This window comes from Lissotriton vulgaris, chromosome 1_1 (genome assembly GCF_964263255.1).
Source record: "Lissotriton vulgaris chromosome 1_1, aLisVul1.2, whole genome shotgun sequence".
NCBI classification, from domain to species: Eukaryota; Metazoa; Chordata; class Amphibia; order Caudata; family Salamandridae; genus Lissotriton; species Lissotriton vulgaris.
The window spans coordinates 233511230-233530385 of NC_141685.1; the positions used below are offsets into that span (position 1 = coordinate 233511230).

Sequence of the window (19156 nt, forward strand, 5' to 3'; positions counted from 1 at the left end):
ACCTCCACTTATGGGATGTTTTACAGTTCAGGTTGGCCTGTTTACTACTCGAATATGAGTGATATTGTGGTGTGTTCATCTAGACTCATACCCTACCTAATCTTGAAGTTAAATTTCCCACCAATGAGAAACCAAGGGAGATACCATTTTTGATAGTTATTGCCTGTCTAATGCAAGAATAATCACCAGATTATGAGAGTCCAGCAAAAATTACTCATTTTCGCCCAACGTGGGGCTCGAACCCACGACCCTGAGATTAAGAAGCTCATACTCTACCGACTGAGCTAGCCGGGCTCCCACTTCAAGATGGTATGCAGACTAATCATTTTTTGTGTAGGAAATCCATTCCTGGACAATTTTTGGGAGTTATTGCAGGTCTAATGCAAGATTAATCTCCATATTATGAGAGTCAATGCAATATTCAGGCAAAAATTACTCGTTTTCGCCCAACGTGGGGCTTGAACCCACGACCCTGAGATTAAGAGTCTCATGCTCTACCAACTGAGCTAGCCGGGTTCCCTCCTTCAGACAGTATGCAGACCAATCCCTTTATGTGAAGAAAATCAAATCCTGGATATTCCTCTACTCTTGTTTTGAAAGGAAAGCCAGATTTATACATCCTTCAGAGGACAGAGTGTCAAAAAACATAATAGAAAATGAAAATGGAAGTTGTGAGAACTTCATTTTGAGATTGCATAAGAATTCAAATTCCTCTCACATGCTAAAGAATACCGGAACCCTTTTGATTAAACCACTTTAGTTGTTATAATGAGACCATATTTGAAAGCCATCTGTGATTTTTCTGTTCTTACTCTGCAATGACCTTGGCAATGACAAGTTAAAAATAAAATGTATGCAAATTTTATAATGGAGAATGGGCATCGATCCCGCTACCTCTCACATGCTAAGCGAGCGCTCTACCATTTGAGCTAATTCCCCTGTGTGTTTAATCTGCATAACATGAAAAAAGTAACCTCACTGCCTTCCACACTTTATTTGAAGTCCAATTGCCCATAACAGTGTTCAGTTCACTCCTAACTTATGCCTTACCTCCACTTATGGGATGTTTTACAGTTCAGGTTGGCCTGTTTACTACTCGAATATGAGTGATATTGTGGTGTGTTCATCTAGACTCATACCCTACCTAATCTTGAAGTTAAATTTCCCACCAATGAGAAACCAAGGGAGATACCATTTTTGATAGTTATTGCATGTCTAATGCAAGAATAATCACCAGATTATGAGAGTCCAGCAAAAATTACTCGTTTTTGCCCAACGTGGGGCTCGAACCCACGACCCTGAGATTAAGAGTCCCATGCTCTACCGACTGAGCTAGCCTGGCTCCCTCCTTAAGACAGTATGCAGACCAATCCCTTTTTGTGAAGAAAATCAAATCCTGGATATTCCTCTACTCTTGTTTTGCAAGGAAAGCCAGATTTATACATCCTTCAGAGGACAGAGTGTCAAAAAAAATAAGAGAAAATGAAAACGGAAGTTGTGAGAACTTCATTTTGAGATTGCATATGAATTCAAATTCCTCTCACATGCTAAAGAATACCTGAACCCTTTTGATTAAACCACTTTAGTTGTTATAATGAGACCATATTTGAAAGCCATCTGTGATTTTTCTGTTCTTACTCTGCAATGACCTTGGCAATGACAAGTTAAAAATAAAATGTATGCAAATTTTATAATGGAGAATGCGGGCATCGATCCCGCTACCTCTTGCATGCTAAGCAAGCGCTCTACCATTTGAGCTAATTCCCCTGTGTGTTTAATCTGCATAACATGAAAAAAGTAACCTCACTGCCTTCCACACTTTATTTGAAGTCCAATTGCCCATAACAGTGTTCAGTTCACTCCTAACTTATGCCTTACCTCCACTTATGGGATGTTTTACAGTTCAGGTTGGCCTGTTTACTACTCGAATATGAGTGATATTGTGGTGTGTTCATCTAGACTCATACCCTACCTAATCTTGAAGTTAAATTTACCACCAATGAGAAACCAAGGGAGATACCATTTTTGATAGTTATTGCATGTCTAATGCAAGAATAATCACCAGATTATGAGAGTCCAGCAAAAATTACTCATTTTCACCCAACGTGGGGCTCGAACCCATGACCCTGAGATTAAGAGTCTCATGCTCTACCGACTGAGCTAGCCGGGCTCCCACTTCAAGATGGTATGCAGACTAATAATTTTTTATGAAGGAAATCCATTCCTGTACAATTTTTGGGAGTTATTGCAGTTCTAATGCAAGATTAATCTCCATATTATGAGAGTCAATGCAATATTCAGGCAAAAATTACTCTTTTTCACCCAACGTGGGGCTCAAACCCACGACCCTGAGATTAAGAGTCTCATGCTCTACCGACTGAGCTAGCCGGGCTCCCTCCTTTAGACAGTATGCGTACCAATCCCTTTTTGTGAAAAAAATCAAATCCTGGATATTTCTCTACTCTTATTTTGCAAGGAAAGCCAGATTTATACATCCTTCAGAGGACAGAGTGTCAAAAAAATAAGAGAAAATGAAAACGGAAGTTGTGAGAACTTCATTTTGAGATTGCATAAGAATTCAAATTCCTCTCACATGCTAAAGAATACCTGAACCCTTTTGATTAAACCACTTTAGTTGTTATAATGAGACCATATTTGAAAGCCATCTGTGATTTTTCTGTTCTTACTCTGCAATGACCTTGGCAATGACAAGTTAAAAATAAAATGTATGCAAATTTTATAATGGAGAATGCGGGCATCGATCCCGCTACCTCTCGCATGCTAAGCGAGCGCTCTACCATTTGAGCTAATTCCCCTGTGTGTTTAATCTGCATAACATGAAAAAAGTAACCTCACTGCCTTCCACACTTTATTTGAAGTCCAATTGCCCATAACAGTGTTCAGTTCACTCCTAACTTATGCCTTACCTCCACTTATGGGATGTTTTACAGTTCAGGTTGGCCTGTTTACTACTCGAATATGAGTGATATTGTGGTGTGTTCATCTAGACTCATACCCTACCTAATCTTGAAGTTAAATTTCCCACCAATGAGAAACCAAGGGAGATACCATTTTTGATAGTTTTTGCATGTCTAATGCAAGAATAATCACCAGATTATGAGAGTCCAGCAAAAATTACTCGTTTTCGCCCAACGTGGGGCTCGAACCCACGACCCTGAGATTAAGAGCCTCATGCTCTACCGACTGAGCTAGCCGGGCTCCCTCCTTAAGACAGTATGCAGACCAATCCCTTTTTGTGAAAAAAATCAAATCCTGGATATTCCTCTACTCTTGTTTTGCAAGGAAAGCCAGATTTATACATCCTTCAGAGGACAGAGTGTCAAAAAAATAAGAGAAAATGAAAACGGAAGTTGTGAGAACTTCATTTTGAGATTGCATAAGAATTCAAATTCCTCTCACATGCTAAAGAATACCTGAACCCTTTTGATTAAACCACTTTAGTTGTTATAATGAGACCATATTTGAAAGCCATCTGTGATTTTTCTGTTCTTACTCTGCAATGACCTTGGCAATGACAAGTTAAAAATAAAATGTATGCAAATTTTATAATGGAGAATGCGGGCATCAATCCCGCTACCTCTCGCATGCTAAGTGAGCGCTCTACCATTTGAGCTAATTCCCCTGTGTGTTTTCTCTGCATAACATGAAAAAAGTAACCTCACTGCCTTCCACACTTTATTTGAAGTCCAATTGCCCATAACAGTGTTCAGTTCACTCCAAACTTATGCCTTACCTCCACTTATGGGATGTTTTACAGTTCAGGTTGGCCTGTTTACTACTCGAATATGAGTGATATTGTGGTGTGTTCATCTAGACTCATACCCTACCTAATCTTGAAGTTAAATTTCCCACCAATGAGAAACCAAGGGAGATACCATTTTTGATAGTTATTGCCTGTCTAATGCAAGAATAATCACCAGATTATGAGAGTCCAGCAAAAATTACTCATTTTCGCCCAACGTGGGGCTCGAACCCACGACCCTGAGATTAAGAAGCTCATGCTCTACCGACTGAGCTAGCCGGGCTCCCACTTCAAGATGGTATGCAGACTAATCATTTTTTGTGTAGGAAATCCATTCCTGGACAATTTTTGGGAGTTATTGCAGGTCTAATGCAAGATTAATCTCCATATTATGAGAGTCAATGCAATATTCAGGCAAAAATTACTCGTTTTCGCCCAACGTGGGGCTTGAACCCACGACCCTGAGATTAAGAGTCTCATGCTCTACCAACTGAGCTAGCCGGGTTCCCTCCTTCAGACAGTATGCAGACCAATCCCTTTATGTGAAGAAAATCAAATCCTGGATATTCCTCTACTCTTGTTTTGAAAGGAAAGCCAGATTTATACATCCTTCAGAGGACAGAGTGTCAAAAAACATAATAGAAAATGAAAATGGAAGTTGTGAGAACTTCATTTTGAGATTGCATAAGAATTCAAATTCCTCTCACATGCTAAAGAATACCGGAACCCTTTTGATTAAACCACTTTAGTTGTTATAATGAGACCATATTTGAAAGCCATCTGTGATTTTTCTGTTCTTACTCTGCAATGACCTTGGCAATGACAAGTTAAAAATAAAATGTATGCAAATTTTATAATGGAGAATGGGCATCGATCCCGCTACCTCTCACATGCTAAGCGAGCGCTCTACCATTTGAGCTAATTCCCCTGTGTGTTTAATCTGCATAACATGAAAAAAGTAACCTCACTGCCTTCCACACTTTATTTGAAGTCCAATTGCCCATAACAGTGTTCAGTTCACTCCTAACTTATGCCTTACCTCCACTTATGGGATGTTTTACAGTTCAGGTTGGCCTGTTTACTACTCGAATATGAGTGATATTGTGGTGTGTTCATCTAGACTCATACCCTACCTAATCTTGAAGTTAAATTTCCCACCAATGAGAAACCAAGGGAGATACCATTTTTGATAGTTATTGCATGTCTAATGCAAGAATAATCACCAGATTATGAGAGTCCAGCAAAAATTGCTCGTTTTCGCCCAACGTGGGGCTCGAACCCACGACCCTGAGATTAAGAGTCTCATGCTCTACCGACTGAACTAGCCTGGCTCCCTCCTTAAGACAGTATGCAGACCAATCCCTTTTTGTGAAGAAAATCAAATCCTGGATATTCCTCTACTCTTGTTTTGCAAGGAAAGCCAGTTTATACATCCTTCAGAGGACAGAGTGTCAAAAAAAATAAGAGAAAATGAAAATGGAAGTTGTGAGAACTTCATTTTGAGATTGCATAAGAATTCAAATTCCTCTCACATGCTAAAGAATACCTGAACCCTTTTGATTAAACCACTTTAGTTGTTATAATGAGACCATTTTTGAAAGCCATCTGTGATTTTTCTGTTCTTACTCTGCAATGACCTTGGCAATGACAAGTTAAAAATAAAATGTATGCAAATTTTATAATGGAGAATGCGGGCATCGATCCGGCTACCTCTCGCATACTAAGCGAGCGCTCTACCATTTGAGCTAATTCCCCTGTGTGTTTAATCTGCATAACATGAAAAAAGTAACCTCACTGCCTTCCACACTTTATTTGAAGTCCAATTGCCCATAACAGTGTTCAGTTCACTCCTAACTTATGCCTTACCTCCACTTATGGGATGTTTTACAGTTCAGGTTGGCCTGTTTACTACTCGAATATGAGTGATATTGTGGTGTGTTCATCTAGACTCATACCCTACCTAATCTTGAAGTTAAATTTCCCACCAATGAGAAACCAAGGGAGATACCATTTTTGATAGTTATTGCATGTCTAATGCAAGAATAATCACCAGATTATGAGAGTCTAGCAAAAATTACTCATTTTCACCCAACGTGGGGCTCGAACCCACGACCCTGAGATTAAGAGTCTCATGCTCTACCGACTGAGCTAGCCGGGCTCCCACTTCAAGATGGTATGCAGACTAATAATTTTTTATGAAGGAAATCCATTCCTGTACAATTTTTGGGAGTTATTGCAGGTCTAATGCAAGATTAATCTCCATATTATGAGAGTCAATGCAATATTCAGGCAAAAATTACTTGTTTTCGCCCAACGTGGGGCTCGAACCCACGACCCTGAGATTAAGAGTCTCATGCTCTACCGACTGAGTTAGCCGGGCTCCCTCCTTAAGACAGTATGCAGACCAATCCCTTTTTGTGAAAAAAATCAAATCCTGGATATTCCTCTACTCTTGTTTTGCAAGGAAAGCCAGATTTATACATCCTTCAGAGGACAGAGTGTCAAAAAAAATAAGAGAAAATGAAAACGGAAGTTGTGAGAACTTCATTTTGAGATTGCATAAGAATTCAAATTCCTCTCACATGCTAAAGAATACCTGAACCCTTTTGATTAAACCACTTTAGTTGTTATAATGAGACCATATTTGAAAGCCATCTGTGATTTTTCTGTTCTTACTCTGCAATGACCTTGGCAATGACAAGTTAAAAATAAAATGTATGCAAATTTTATAATGGAGAATGCGGGCATCGATCCCGCTATCTCTCGCATACTAAGCGAGCGCTCTACCATTTGAGCTAATTCCCCTGTGTGTTTAATCTGCATAACATGAAAAAAGTAACCTCACTGCCTTCCACACTTTATTTGAAGTCCAATTGCCCATAACAGTGTTCAGTTCACTCCTAACTTATGCCTTACCTCCACTTATGGGATGTTTTACAGTTCAGGTTGGCCTGTTTACTACTCGAATATGAGTGATATTGTGGTGTGTTCATCTAGACTCATACCTACCTAATCTTGAAGTTAAATTTCCCACCAATGAGAAACCAAGGGAGATACCATTTTTGATAGTTATTGCATGTCTAATGCAAGAATAATCACCAGATTATGAGAGTCCAGCAAAAATTACTCATTTTCGCCCAACGTGGGGCTCGAACCTACAACCCTGAGATTAAGAGTCTCATGCTCTACCGACTGAGCTAGCCGGGCTCCCACTTCAAGATGGTATGCAGACTAATAATTTTTTATGAAGGAAATCCATTCCTGGACAATTTTTGGGAGTTATTGCAGGTCTAATGCAAGATTAATCTCCATATTATGAGAGTCAATGCAATATTCAGGCAAAAATTACTCGTTTTCGCCCAAAGTGGGGATCGAACCCACAACCCTGAGATTAAGAGTCTCATGCTTTACCGACTGAGCTAGCCGGGCATCGATCCCGCTACCTCTTGCATGCTAAGCGAGCGCTCTACCATTTGAGATAATTCCCCTGTGTGTTTAATCTGCATAACATGAAAAAGTAACCTCACTGACTTCCAAACTTTATTTGAAGTCCAATTGCCCATAACAGTGTTCAGTTCACTCCTAACTTATGCCTTACCTCCACTTATGGGATGTTTTACAGTTCAGGTTGGCCTGTTTACTACTCGAATATGAGTGATATTGTGGTGTGTTCATCTAGACTCATACCCTACCCAATCTTGAAGTTAAATTTCCCACCAATGAGAAACCAAGGGAGATACCATTTTTGATAGTTATTGCATGTCTAATGCAAGAATAATCACCAGATTATGAGAGTCCAGCAAAAATTACTCATTTTCGCCCAACGTGGGGCTCGAACCCACGACCCTGAGATTAAGAGTCTCATGCTCTACCGACTGAGCTAGCCGAGCTCCCACTTCAAGATGGTATGCAGACTAATCATTTTTTATGAAGGAAATCCATTCCTGGACAATTTCCGGGAGTTATTGCATGTCTAATGCAAGATTAATCTCCATATTATGAGAGTCAATGCAATATTCAGGCAAAAATTACTCGTTTTCGCCCAACGTGGGGCTCGAACCCACGACCCTGAGATTAAGAGCCTCATGCTCTACCGACTGAGCTAGCCGGGCTCCCTCCTTAAGACACTATGCAGACCAATCCCTTTTTGTGAAAAAAATCAAATCCTGGATATTCCTCTACTCTTGTTTTGCAAGGAAAGCCAGATTTATACATCCTTCAGAGGACAGAGTGTCAAAAAAATAAGAGAAAATGAAAACGGAAGTTGTGAGAACTTCATTTTGAGATTGCATAAGAATTCAAATTCCTCTCACATGCTAAAGAATACCTGAACCCTTTTGATTAAACCACTTTAGTTGTTATAATGAGACCATATTTGAAAGCCATCTGTGATTTTTCTGTTCTTACTCTGCAATGACCTTGGCAATGACAAGTTAAAAATAAAATGTATGCAAATTTTATAATGGAGAATGCAGGCATCGATCCCGCTACCTCTCGCATGCTAAGCGAGCGCTCTACCATTTGAGCTAATTCCCCTGTGTGTTTTCTCTGCATAACATGAAAAAAGTAACCTCACTGCCTTCCACACTTTATTTGAAGTCCAATTGCCCATAACAGTGTTCAGTTCACTCCTAACTTATGCCTTACCTCCACTTATGGGATGTTTTACAGTTCAGGTTGGCCTGTTTACTACTCGAATATGAGTGATATTGTGGTGTGTTCATCTAGACTCATACCCTACCTAATCTTGAAGTTAAATTTCCCACCAATGAGAAACCAAGGGAGATACCATTTTTGATAGTTATTGCCTGTCTAATGCAAGAATAATCACCAGATTATGAGAGTCCAGCAAAAATTATTCATTTTCGCCCAACGTGGGGCTCGAACCCACGACCCTGAGATTAAGAAGCTCATGCTCTACCGACTGAGCTAGCCGGGCTCCCACTTCAAGATGGTATGCAGACTAATCATTTTTTGTGTAGGAAATCCATTCCTGGACAATTTTTGGGAGTTATTGCAGGTCTAATGCAAGATTAATCTCCATATTATGAGAGTCAATGCAATATTCAGGCAAAAATTACTCGTTTTCGCCCAACGTGGGGCTTGAACCCACGACCCTGAGATTAAGAGTCTCATGCTCTACCAACTGAGCTAGCCGGGTTCCCTCCTTCAGACAGTATGCAGACCAATCCCTTTATGTGAAGAAAATCAAATCCTGGATATTCCTCTACTCTTGTTTTGAAAGGAAAGCCAGATTTATACATCCTTCAGAGGACAGAGTGTCAAAAAACATAATAGAAAATGAAAATGGAAGTTGTGAGAACTTCATTTTGAGATTGCATAAGAATTCAAATTCCTCTCACATGCTAAAGAATACCGGAACCCTTTTGATTAAACCACTTTAGTTGTTATAATGAGACCATATTTGAAAGCCATCTGTGATTTTTCTGTTCTTACTCTGCAATGACCTTGGCAATGACAAGTTAAAAATAAAATGTATGCAAATTTTATAATGGAGAATGGGCATCGATCCCGCTACCTCTCACATGCTAAGCGAGCGCTCTACCATTTGAGCTAATTCCCCTGGGTGTTTAATCTGCATAACATGAAAAAAGTAACCTCACTGCCTTCCACACTTTATTTGAAGTCCAATTGTCCATAACAGTGTTCAGTTCACTCCTAACTTATGCCTTACCTCCACTTATGGGATGTTTTACAGTTCAGGTTGGCCTGTTTACTACTCGAATATGAGTGATATTGTGGTGTGTTCATCTAGACTCATACCCTACCTAATCTTGAAGTTAAATTTCCCACCAATGAGAAACCAAGGGAGATACCATTTTTGATAGTTATTGCATGTCTAATGCAAGAATAATCACCAGATTATGAGAGTCCAGCAAAAATTACTCGTTTTTGCCCAACGTGGGGCTCGAACCCACGACCCTGAGATTAAGAGTCTCATGCTCTACCGACTGAGCTAGCCTGGCTCCCTCCTTAAGACAGTATGCAGACCAATCCCTTTTTGTGAAGAAAATCAAATCCTGGATATTCCTCTACTCTTGTTTTGCAAGGAAAGCCAGATTTATACATCCTTCAGAGGACAGAGTGTCAAAAAAAATAAGAGAAAATGAAAACGGAAGTTGTGAGAACTTCATTTTGAGATTGCATATGAATTCAAATTCCTCTCACATGCTAAAGAATACCTGAACCCTTTTGATTAAACCACTTTAGTTGTTATAATGAGACCATATTTGAAAGCCATCTGTGATTTTTCTGTTCTTACTCTGCAATGACCTTGGCAATGACAAGTTAAAAATAAAATGTATGCAAATTTTATAATGGAGAATGCGGGCATCGATCCCGCTACCTCTTGCATGCTAAGCAAGCGCTCTACCATTTGAGCTAATTCCCCTGTGTGTTTAATCTGCATAACATGAAAAAAGTAACCTCACTGCCTTCCACACTTTATTTGAAGTCCAATTGCCCATAACAGTGTTCAGTTCACTCCTAACTTATGCCTTACCTCCACTTATGGGATGTTTTACAGTTCAGGTTGGCCTGTTTACTACTCGAATATGAGTGATATTGTGGTGTGTTCATCTAGACTCATACCCTACCTAATCTTGAAGTTAAATTTACCACCAATGAGAAACCAAGGGAGATACCATTTTTGATAGTTATTGCATGTCTAATGCAAGAATAATCACCAGATTATGAGAGTCCAGCAAAAATTACTCATTTTCACCCAACGTGGGGCTCGAACCCACGACCCTGAGATTAAGAGTCTCATGCTCTACCGACTGAGCTAGCCGGGCTCCCACTTCAAGATGGTATGCAGACTAATAATTTTTTATGAAGGAAATCCATTCCTGTACAATTTTTGGGAGTTATTGCAGGTCTAATGCAAGATTAATCTCCATATTATGAGAGTCAATGCAATATTCAGGCAAAAATTACCTGTTTTCGCCCAACGTGGGGCTCGAACCCACGACCCTGAGATTAAGAGTCTCATGCTCTACAAACTGAGTTAGCCGGGCTCCCTCCTTAAGACAGTATGCAGACCAATCCCTTTTTGTGAAAAAAATCAAATCCTGGATATTCCTCTACTCTTGTTTTGCAAGGAAAGCCAGATTTATACATCCTTCAGAGGACAGAGTGTCAAAAAAAATAAGAGAAAATGAAAACGGAAGTTGTGAGAACTTCATTTTGAGATTGCATAAGAATTCAAATTCCTCTCACATGCTAAAGAATACCTGAACCCTTTTGATTAAACCACTTTAGTTGTTATAATGAGACCATATTTGAAAGCCATCTGTGATTTTTCTGTTCTTACTCTGCAATGACCTTGGCAATGACAAGTTAAAAATAAAATGTATGCAAATTTTATAATGGAGAATGCGGGAATCGATCCCGCTATCTCTCGCATACTAAGCGAGCGCTCTACCATTTGAGCTAATTCCCCTGTGTGTTTAATCTGCATAACATGAAAAAAGTAACCTCACTGCCTTCCACACTTTATTTGAAGTCCAATTGCCCATAACAGTGTTCAGTTCACTCCTAACTTATGCCTTACCTCCACTTATGGGATGTTTTACAGTTCAGGTTGGCCTGTTTACTACTCGAATATGAGTGATATTGTGGTGTGTTCATCTAGACTCATACCTACCTAATCTTGAAGTTAAATTTCCCACCAATGAGAAACCAAGGGAGATACCATTTTTGATAGTTATTGCATGTCTAATGCAAGAATAATCACCAGATTATGAGAGTCCAGCAAAAATTACTCATTTTCGCCCAACGTGGGGCTCGAACCTACAACCCTGAGATTAAGAGTCTCATGCTCTACCGACTGAGCTAGCCGGGCTCCCACTTCAAGATGGTATGCAGACTAATAATTTTTTATGAAGGAAATCCATTCCTGGACAATTTTTGGGAGTTATTGCAGGTCTAATGCAAGATTAATCTCCATATTATGAGAGTCAATGCAATATTCAGGCAAAAATTACTCGTTTTCGCCCAAAGTGGGGATCGAACCCACAACCCTGAGATTAAGAGTCTCATGCTTTACCGACTGAGCTAGCCGGGCATCGATCCCGCTACCTCTTGCATGCTAAGCGAGCGCTCTACCATTTGAGATAATTCCCCTGTGTGTTTAATCTGCATAACATGAAAAAGTAACCTCACTGACTTCCAAACTTTATTTGAAGTCCAATTGCCCATAACAGTGTTCAGTTCACTCCTAACTTATGCCTTACCTCCACTTATGGGATGTTTTACAGTTCAGGTTGGCCTGTTTACTACTCGAATATGAGTGATATTGTGGTGTGTTCATCTAGACTCATACCCTACCTAATCTTGAAGTTAAATTTCCCACCAATGAGAAACCAAGGGAGATACCATTTTTGATAGTTATTGCATGTCTAATGCAAGAATAATCACCAGATTATGAGAGTCCAGCAAAAATTACTCATTTTCGCCCAACGTGGGGCTCGAACCCACGACCCTGAGATTAAGAGTCTCATGCTCTACCGACTGAGCTAGCCGAGCTCCCACTTCAAGATGGTATGCAGACTAATCATTTTTTATGAAGGAAATCCATTCCTGGACAATTTCTGGGAGTTATTGCATGTCTAATGCAAGATTAATCTCCATATTATGAGAGTCAATGCAATATTCAGGCAAAAGTTACTCTTTTTCGCCCAACGTGGGGCTCGAACCCACGACCCTGAGATTAAGAGCCTCATGCTCTACCGACTGAGCTAGCCGGGCTCCCTCCTTAAGACACTATGCAGACCAATCCCTTTTTGTGAAAAAAATCAAATCCTGGATATTCCTCTACTCTTGTTTTGCAAGGAAAGCCAGATTTATACATCCTTCAGAGGACAGAGTGTCAAAAAAATAAGAGAAAATGAAAACGGAAGTGGTGAGAACTTCATTTTGAGATTGCATAAGAATTCAAATTCCTCTCACATGCTAAAGAATACCTGAACCCTTTTGATTAAACCACTTTAGTTGTTATAATGAGACCATATTTGAAAGCCATCTGTGATTTTTCTGTTCTTACTCTGCAATGACCTTGGCAATGACAAGTTAAAAATAAAATGTATGCAAATTTTATAATGGAGAATGCAGGCATCGATCCCGCTACCTCTCGCATGCTAAGCGAGCGCTCTACCATTTGAGCTAATTCCCCAGTGTGTTTTCTCTGCATAACATGAAAAAAGTAACCTCACTGCCTTCCACACTTTATTTGAAGTCCAATTGCCCATAACAGTGTTCAGTTCACTCCTAACTTATGCCTTACCTCCACTTATGGGATGTTTTACAGTTCAGGTTGGCCTGTTTACTACTCGAATATGAGTGATATTGTGGTGTGTTCATCTAGACTCATACCCTACCTAATCTTGAAGTTAAATTTCCCACCAATGAGAAACCAAGGGAGATACCATTTTTGATAGTTATTGCATGTCTAATGCAAGAATAATCACCAGATTATGAGAGTCCAGCAAAAATTACTCATTTTCGCCCAACGTGGGGCTCGAACCCACGACCCTGAGATTAAGAGTCTCATGCTCTACTGACTGAGCTAGCCGGGCTCCCACTTCAAGATGGTATGCAGACTAATCATTTTTTGTGTAGGAAATCCATTCCTGGACAATTTTTGGGAGTTATTGCAGGTCTAATGCAAGATTAATCTCCATATTATGAGAGTCAATGCAATATTCAGGCAAAAATTACTCGTTTTCGCCCAACTTTGGGGCTTGAACCCACGACCCTGAGATTAAGAGTCTCATGCTCTACCAACTGAGCTAGCCGGGTTCCCTCCTTAAGACAGTATGCAGACCAATCCCTTTTTGTGAAGAAAATCAAATCCTGGATATTCCTCTACTCTTGTTTTGCAAGGAAAGCCAGTTTATACATCCTTCAGAGGACAGAGTGTCAAAAAAAATAAGAGAAAATGAAAATGGAAGTTGTGAGAACTTCATTTTGAGATTGCATAAGAATTCAAATTCCTCTCACATGCTAAAGAATACCTGAACCCTTTTGATTAAACCACTTTAGTTGTTATAATGAGACCATATTTGAAAGCCATCTGTGATTTTTCTGTTCTTACTCTGCAATGACCTTGGCAATGACAAGTTAAAAATAAAATGTATGCACATTTTATAATGGAGAATGCGGGCATCGATCCCACTACCTCTCGCATGCTAAGCGAGCGCTCTACCATTTGAGCTAATTCCCCTGTGTGTTTAATTTGCATAACATGAAAAAAGTAACGTTACTGCCTTCCACACATTATTTGAAGTCCAATTGCCCATAACAGTGTTAAGTTCACTCCTAACTTATGCCTTACCTCCACTTATGGGATGTTTTACAGTTCAGGTTGGCCTGTTTACTACTCGAATATGAGTGATATTGCGGTGTATTCATCTAGACTCATACCCTAGCTAATCTTGAAGTTAAATTTCCCACCAATGAGAAACCAAGGGAGATACCATTTCTGATATTTATTGCATGTCTAATGCAAGAATATTCACCAGATTATGAGAGTCAATGCAATAATCCAGCAAAAATTACTCATTTTCACCCAACGTGGGGCTCGAACCCACGACCCTGAGATTAAGAGTTTCATGCTCTACCGACTGAGCTAGCCGGGCTCCCACTTCAAGATGGTATGCAGACTAATCATTTTTTATGAAGGAAATCCATTCCTGTACAATTTTTGGGAGTTATTGCAGGTCTAATGCAAGATTAATCTCCATATTATGAGAGTCAATGCAATATTCAGGCAAAAATTACTCTTTTTCACCCAACGTGGGGCTCAAACCCACGACCCTGAGATTAAGAGTCTCATGCTCTACCGACTGAGCTAGCCGGGCTCCCTCCTTAAGAGAGTATGCGGACCAATCCCTTTTTGTGAAAAAAATCAAATCCTGGATATTCCTCTACTCTTGTTTTGCAAGGAAAGCCAGATTTATACATCCTTCAGAGGACAGAGTGTCAAAAAAATAAGAGAAAATGAAAACGGAAGTTGTGAGAACTTCATTTTGAGATTGCATAAGAATTCAAATTCCTCTCACATGCTAAAGAATACCTGAACCCTTTTGATTAAACCACTTTAGTTGTTATAATGAGACCATATTTGAAAGTCATCTGTGATTTTTCTGTTCTAACTCTGCAATGACCTTGGCAATGACAAGTTAAAAATAAAATGTATGCAAATTTTATAATGGAGAATGCGGGCATCGATCCCGCTACCTCTCGCATGCTAAGCGAGCGCTCTAGCATTTGAGCTAATTCCCCTGTGCGTTTTCTCTGCATAACATGAAAAAAGTAACCTCACTGCCTTCCACACTTTATTTGAAGTCCAATTGCCCATAACAGTGTTCAGTTCACTCCTAACTTATGCCTTACCTCCACTTATGGGATGTTTTACAGTTCAGGTTGGCCTGTTTACTACTCGAATATGAGTGATATTGTGGTGTGTTCATCTAGACTCATACCCTACCTAATCTTGAAGTTACATTTCCCACCAATGAGAAACCAAGGGAGATACCATTTTTGATAGTTATTGCATGTCTAATGCAAGAATAATCACCAGATTATGAGAGTCCAGCAAAAATTACTCATTTTCGCCCAACGTGGGGCTCGAACCCACGACCCTGAGATTAAGAGTCTCATGCTCTACCGACTGAGCTAGCCGAGCTCCCACTTCAAGATGGTATGCAGACTAATCATTTTTTATGAAGGAAATCCATTCCTGGACAATTTCTGGGAGTTATTGCATGTCTAATGCAAGATTAATCTCCATATTATGAGAGTCAATGCAATATTCAGGCAAAAATTACTCGTTTTCGCCCAACATGGGGCTCAAACCCACGACCCTGAGATTAAGAGTCTCATGCTCTACCGACTGAGCTAGCCGGGTTCCCTCCTTAAGACAGTATGCAGACCAATCCCTTTTTGTGAAGAAAATCAAATTCTGGACATTCCTCTACTCTTGTTTTGCAAGGAAAGCCAGTTTATACATCCTTCAGAGGACAGAGTGTCAAAAAAAATAAGAGAAAATGAAAATTGAAGTTGTGAGAACTTCATTTTGAGATTGCATAAGAATTCAAATTCCTCTCACATGCTAAAGAATACCTGAACCCTTTTGATTAAACCACTTTAGTTGTTATAATGAGACCATATTTGAAAGCCATCTGTGATTTTTCTGTTCTTACTCTGCAATGACCTTGGCAATGACAAGTTAAAAATAAAATGTATGCACATTTTATAATGGAGAATGCGGGCATCGATCCCACTACCTCTCGCATGCTAAGCGAGCGCTCTACCATTTGAGCTAATTCCCCTGTGTGTTTAATTTGCATAACATGAAAAAAGTAACGTTACTGCCTTCCACACATTATTTGAAGTCCAATTGCCCATAACAGTGTTAAGTTCACTCCTAACTTATGCCTTACCTCCACTTATGGGATGTTTTACAGTTCAGGTTGGCCTGTTTACTACTCGAATATGAGTGATATTGCGGTGTATTCATCTAGACTCATACCCTAGCTAATCTTGAAGTTAAATTTCCCACCAATGAGAAACCAAGGGAGATACCATTTCTGATATTTATTGCATGTCTAATGCAAGAATAATCACCAGATTATGAGAGTCCAGCAAAAATGACTTGTTTTCGCCCAACGTGGGGCTCGAACCCACGACCCTGAGATTAAGAGCCTCATGCTCTACCGACTGAGCTAGCCGGGCTCCCTCCTTAAGACAGTATGCAGACCAATCCCTTTTTGTGAAAAAAATCAAATCCTGGATATTCCTCTACTCTTGTTTTGCAAGGAAAGCCAGATTTATACATCCTTCAGAGGACAGAGTGTCAAAAAAATAAGAGAAAATGAAAACGGAAGTTGTGAGAACTTCATTTTGAGATTGCATAAGAATTCAAATTCCTCTCACATGCTAAAGAATACCTGAACCCTTTTGATTAAACCACTTTAGTTGTTATAATGAGACCATATTTGAAAGCCATCTGTGATTTTTCTGTTCTTACTCTGCAATGACCTTGGCAATGACAAGTTAAAAATAAAATGTATGCAAATTTTATAATGGAGAATGCGGGCATCGATCCCGCTACCTCTCGCATGCTAAGCGAGCGCTCTACCATTTGAGCTAATTCCCCTGTGTGTTTTCTCTGCATAACATGAAAAAAGTAACCTCACTGCCTTCCACACTTTATTTGAAGTCCAATTGCCCATAACAGTGTTCAGTTCACTCCTAACTTATGCCTTACCTCCACTTATGGGATGTTTTACAGTTCAGGTTGGCCTGTTTACTACTCGAATATGAGTGATATTGTGGTGTGTTCATCTAGACTCATACCCTACCTAATCTTGAAGTTAAATTTCCCACCAATGAGAAACCAAGGGAGATACCATTTTTGATAGTTATTGCCTGTCTAATGCAAGAATAATCACCAGATTATGAGAGTCCAGCAAAAATTACTCATTTTCGCCCAACATGGGTCTCGAACCCACGACCCTGAGATTAAGAAGCTCATGCTCTACCGACTGAGCTAGCCGGGCTCCCACTTCAAGATGGTATGCAGACTAATCATTTTTTGTGTAGGAAATCCATTCCTGGACAATTTTTGGGAGTTATTGCAGGTCTAATGCAAGATTAATCTCCATATTATGAGAGTCAATGCAATATTCAGGCAAAAATTACTCGTTTTCGCCCAACGTGGGGCTTGAACCCACGACCCTGAGATTAAGAGTCTCATGCTCTACCAACTGAGCTAGCCGGGTTCCCTCCTTCAGACAGTATGCAGACCAATCCCTTTATGTGAAGAAAATCAAATCCTGGATATTCCTCTACTCTTGTTTTGAAAGGAAAGCCAGATTTATACATCCTTCAGAGGACAGAGTGTCAAAAAACATAATAGAAAATGAAAATGGAAGTTGTGAGAACTTCATTTTGAGATTGCATAAGAATTCAAATTCCTCTCACATGCTAAAGAATACCGGAACCCTTTTGATTAAACCACTTTAGTTGTTATAATGAGACCATATTTGAAAGCCATCTGTGATTTTTCTGTTCTTACTCTGCAATGACCTTGGCAATGACAAGTTAAAAATAAAATGTATGCAAATTTTATAATGGAGAATGGGCATCGATCCCGCTACCTCTCACATGCTAAGCGAGCGCTCTACCATTTGAGCTAATTCCCCTGTGTGTTTAATCTGCATAACATGAAAAAAGTAACCTCACTGCCTTCCACACTTTATTTGAAGTCCAATTGCCCATAACAGTGTTCAGTTCACTCCTAACTTATGCCTTACCTCCACTTATGGGATGTTTTACAGTTCAGGTTGGCCTGTCTACTACTCGAATATGAGTGATATTGTGGTGTGTTCATCTAGACTCATACCCTACCTAATCTTGAAGTTAAATTTCCCACCAATGAGAAACCAAGGGAGATACCATTTTTGATAGTTATTGCATGTCTAATGCAAGAATAATCACCAGATTATGAGAGTCCAGCAAAAATTACTCGTTTTCGCCCAACGTGGGGCTCGAACCCACGACCCTGAGATTAAGAGCCTCATGCTCTACCGACTGAGCTAGCCGGGCTCCCTCCTTAAGACAGTATGCAGACCAATCCCTTTTTGTGAAAAAAATCAAATCCTGGATATTCCTCTACTCTTGTTTTGCAAGGAAAGCCAGATTTATACATCCTTCAGAGGACAGAGTGTCAAAAAAATAAGAGAAAATGAAAACGGAAGTTGTGAGAACTTCATTTTGAGATTGCATAAGAATTCAAATTCCTCTCACATGCTAAAGAATACCTGAACCCTTTTGATTAAACCACTTTAGTTGTTATAATGAGACCATATTTGAAAGCCATCTGTGATTTTTCTGTTCTTACTCTGCAATGACCTTGGCAATGACAAGTTAAAAATAAAATGTATGCAAATTTTATAATGGAGAATGCGGGCATCGATCCCGCTACCTCTCGCATGCTAAGCGAGCGCTCTACCATTTGAGCTAATTCCCCTGTGTGTTTTCTCTGCATAACATGAAAAAAGTAACCTCACTGCCTTCCACACTTTATTTGAAGTCCAATTGCCCATAACAGTGTTCAGTTCACTCCTAACTTATGCCTTACCTCCACTTATGGGATGTTTTACAGTTCAGGTTGGCCTGTTTACTACTCGAATATGAGTGATATTGTGGTGTGTTCATCTAGACTCATACCCTACCTAATCTTGAAGTTAAATTTCCCACCAATGAGAAACCAAGGGAGATACCATTTTTGATAGTTATTGCCTGTCTAATGCAAGAATAATCACCAGATTATGAGAGTCCAGCAAAAATTACTCATTTTCGCCCAAC

The 19156-nt window shown here is 39.7% G+C and overlaps 5 non-coding genes across 5 annotated transcripts; all 5 read right to left on the bottom strand.

Moving 5' to 3' along the window:
- Positions 1–1694: 1694 nt before the first annotated feature.
- Positions 1695–1767, bottom strand: TRNAA-AGC (transfer RNA alanine (anticodon AGC)). The gene has a single exon. It is a non-coding gene; the product is annotated as a tRNA-Ala (tRNA).
- Positions 1768–2743: 976 nt separating this feature from the next.
- TRNAA-AGC (transfer RNA alanine (anticodon AGC)) lies at positions 2744–2816 on the bottom strand. The gene has a single exon. It is a non-coding gene; the product is annotated as a tRNA-Ala (tRNA).
- A 7286-nt stretch (positions 2817–10102) lies between these two features.
- TRNAA-AGC (transfer RNA alanine (anticodon AGC)) lies at positions 10103–10175 on the bottom strand. Its single transcript has one exon. It is a non-coding gene; the product is annotated as a tRNA-Ala (tRNA).
- Positions 10176–16870: 6695 nt separating this feature from the next.
- On the bottom strand, positions 16871–16943 carry TRNAA-AGC (transfer RNA alanine (anticodon AGC)). The gene has a single exon. It is a non-coding gene; the product is annotated as a tRNA-Ala (tRNA).
- Positions 16944–18745: 1802 nt separating this feature from the next.
- TRNAA-AGC (transfer RNA alanine (anticodon AGC)) lies at positions 18746–18818 on the bottom strand. The gene has a single exon. It is a non-coding gene; the product is annotated as a tRNA-Ala (tRNA).
- Positions 18819–19156: the final 338 nt, after the last annotated feature.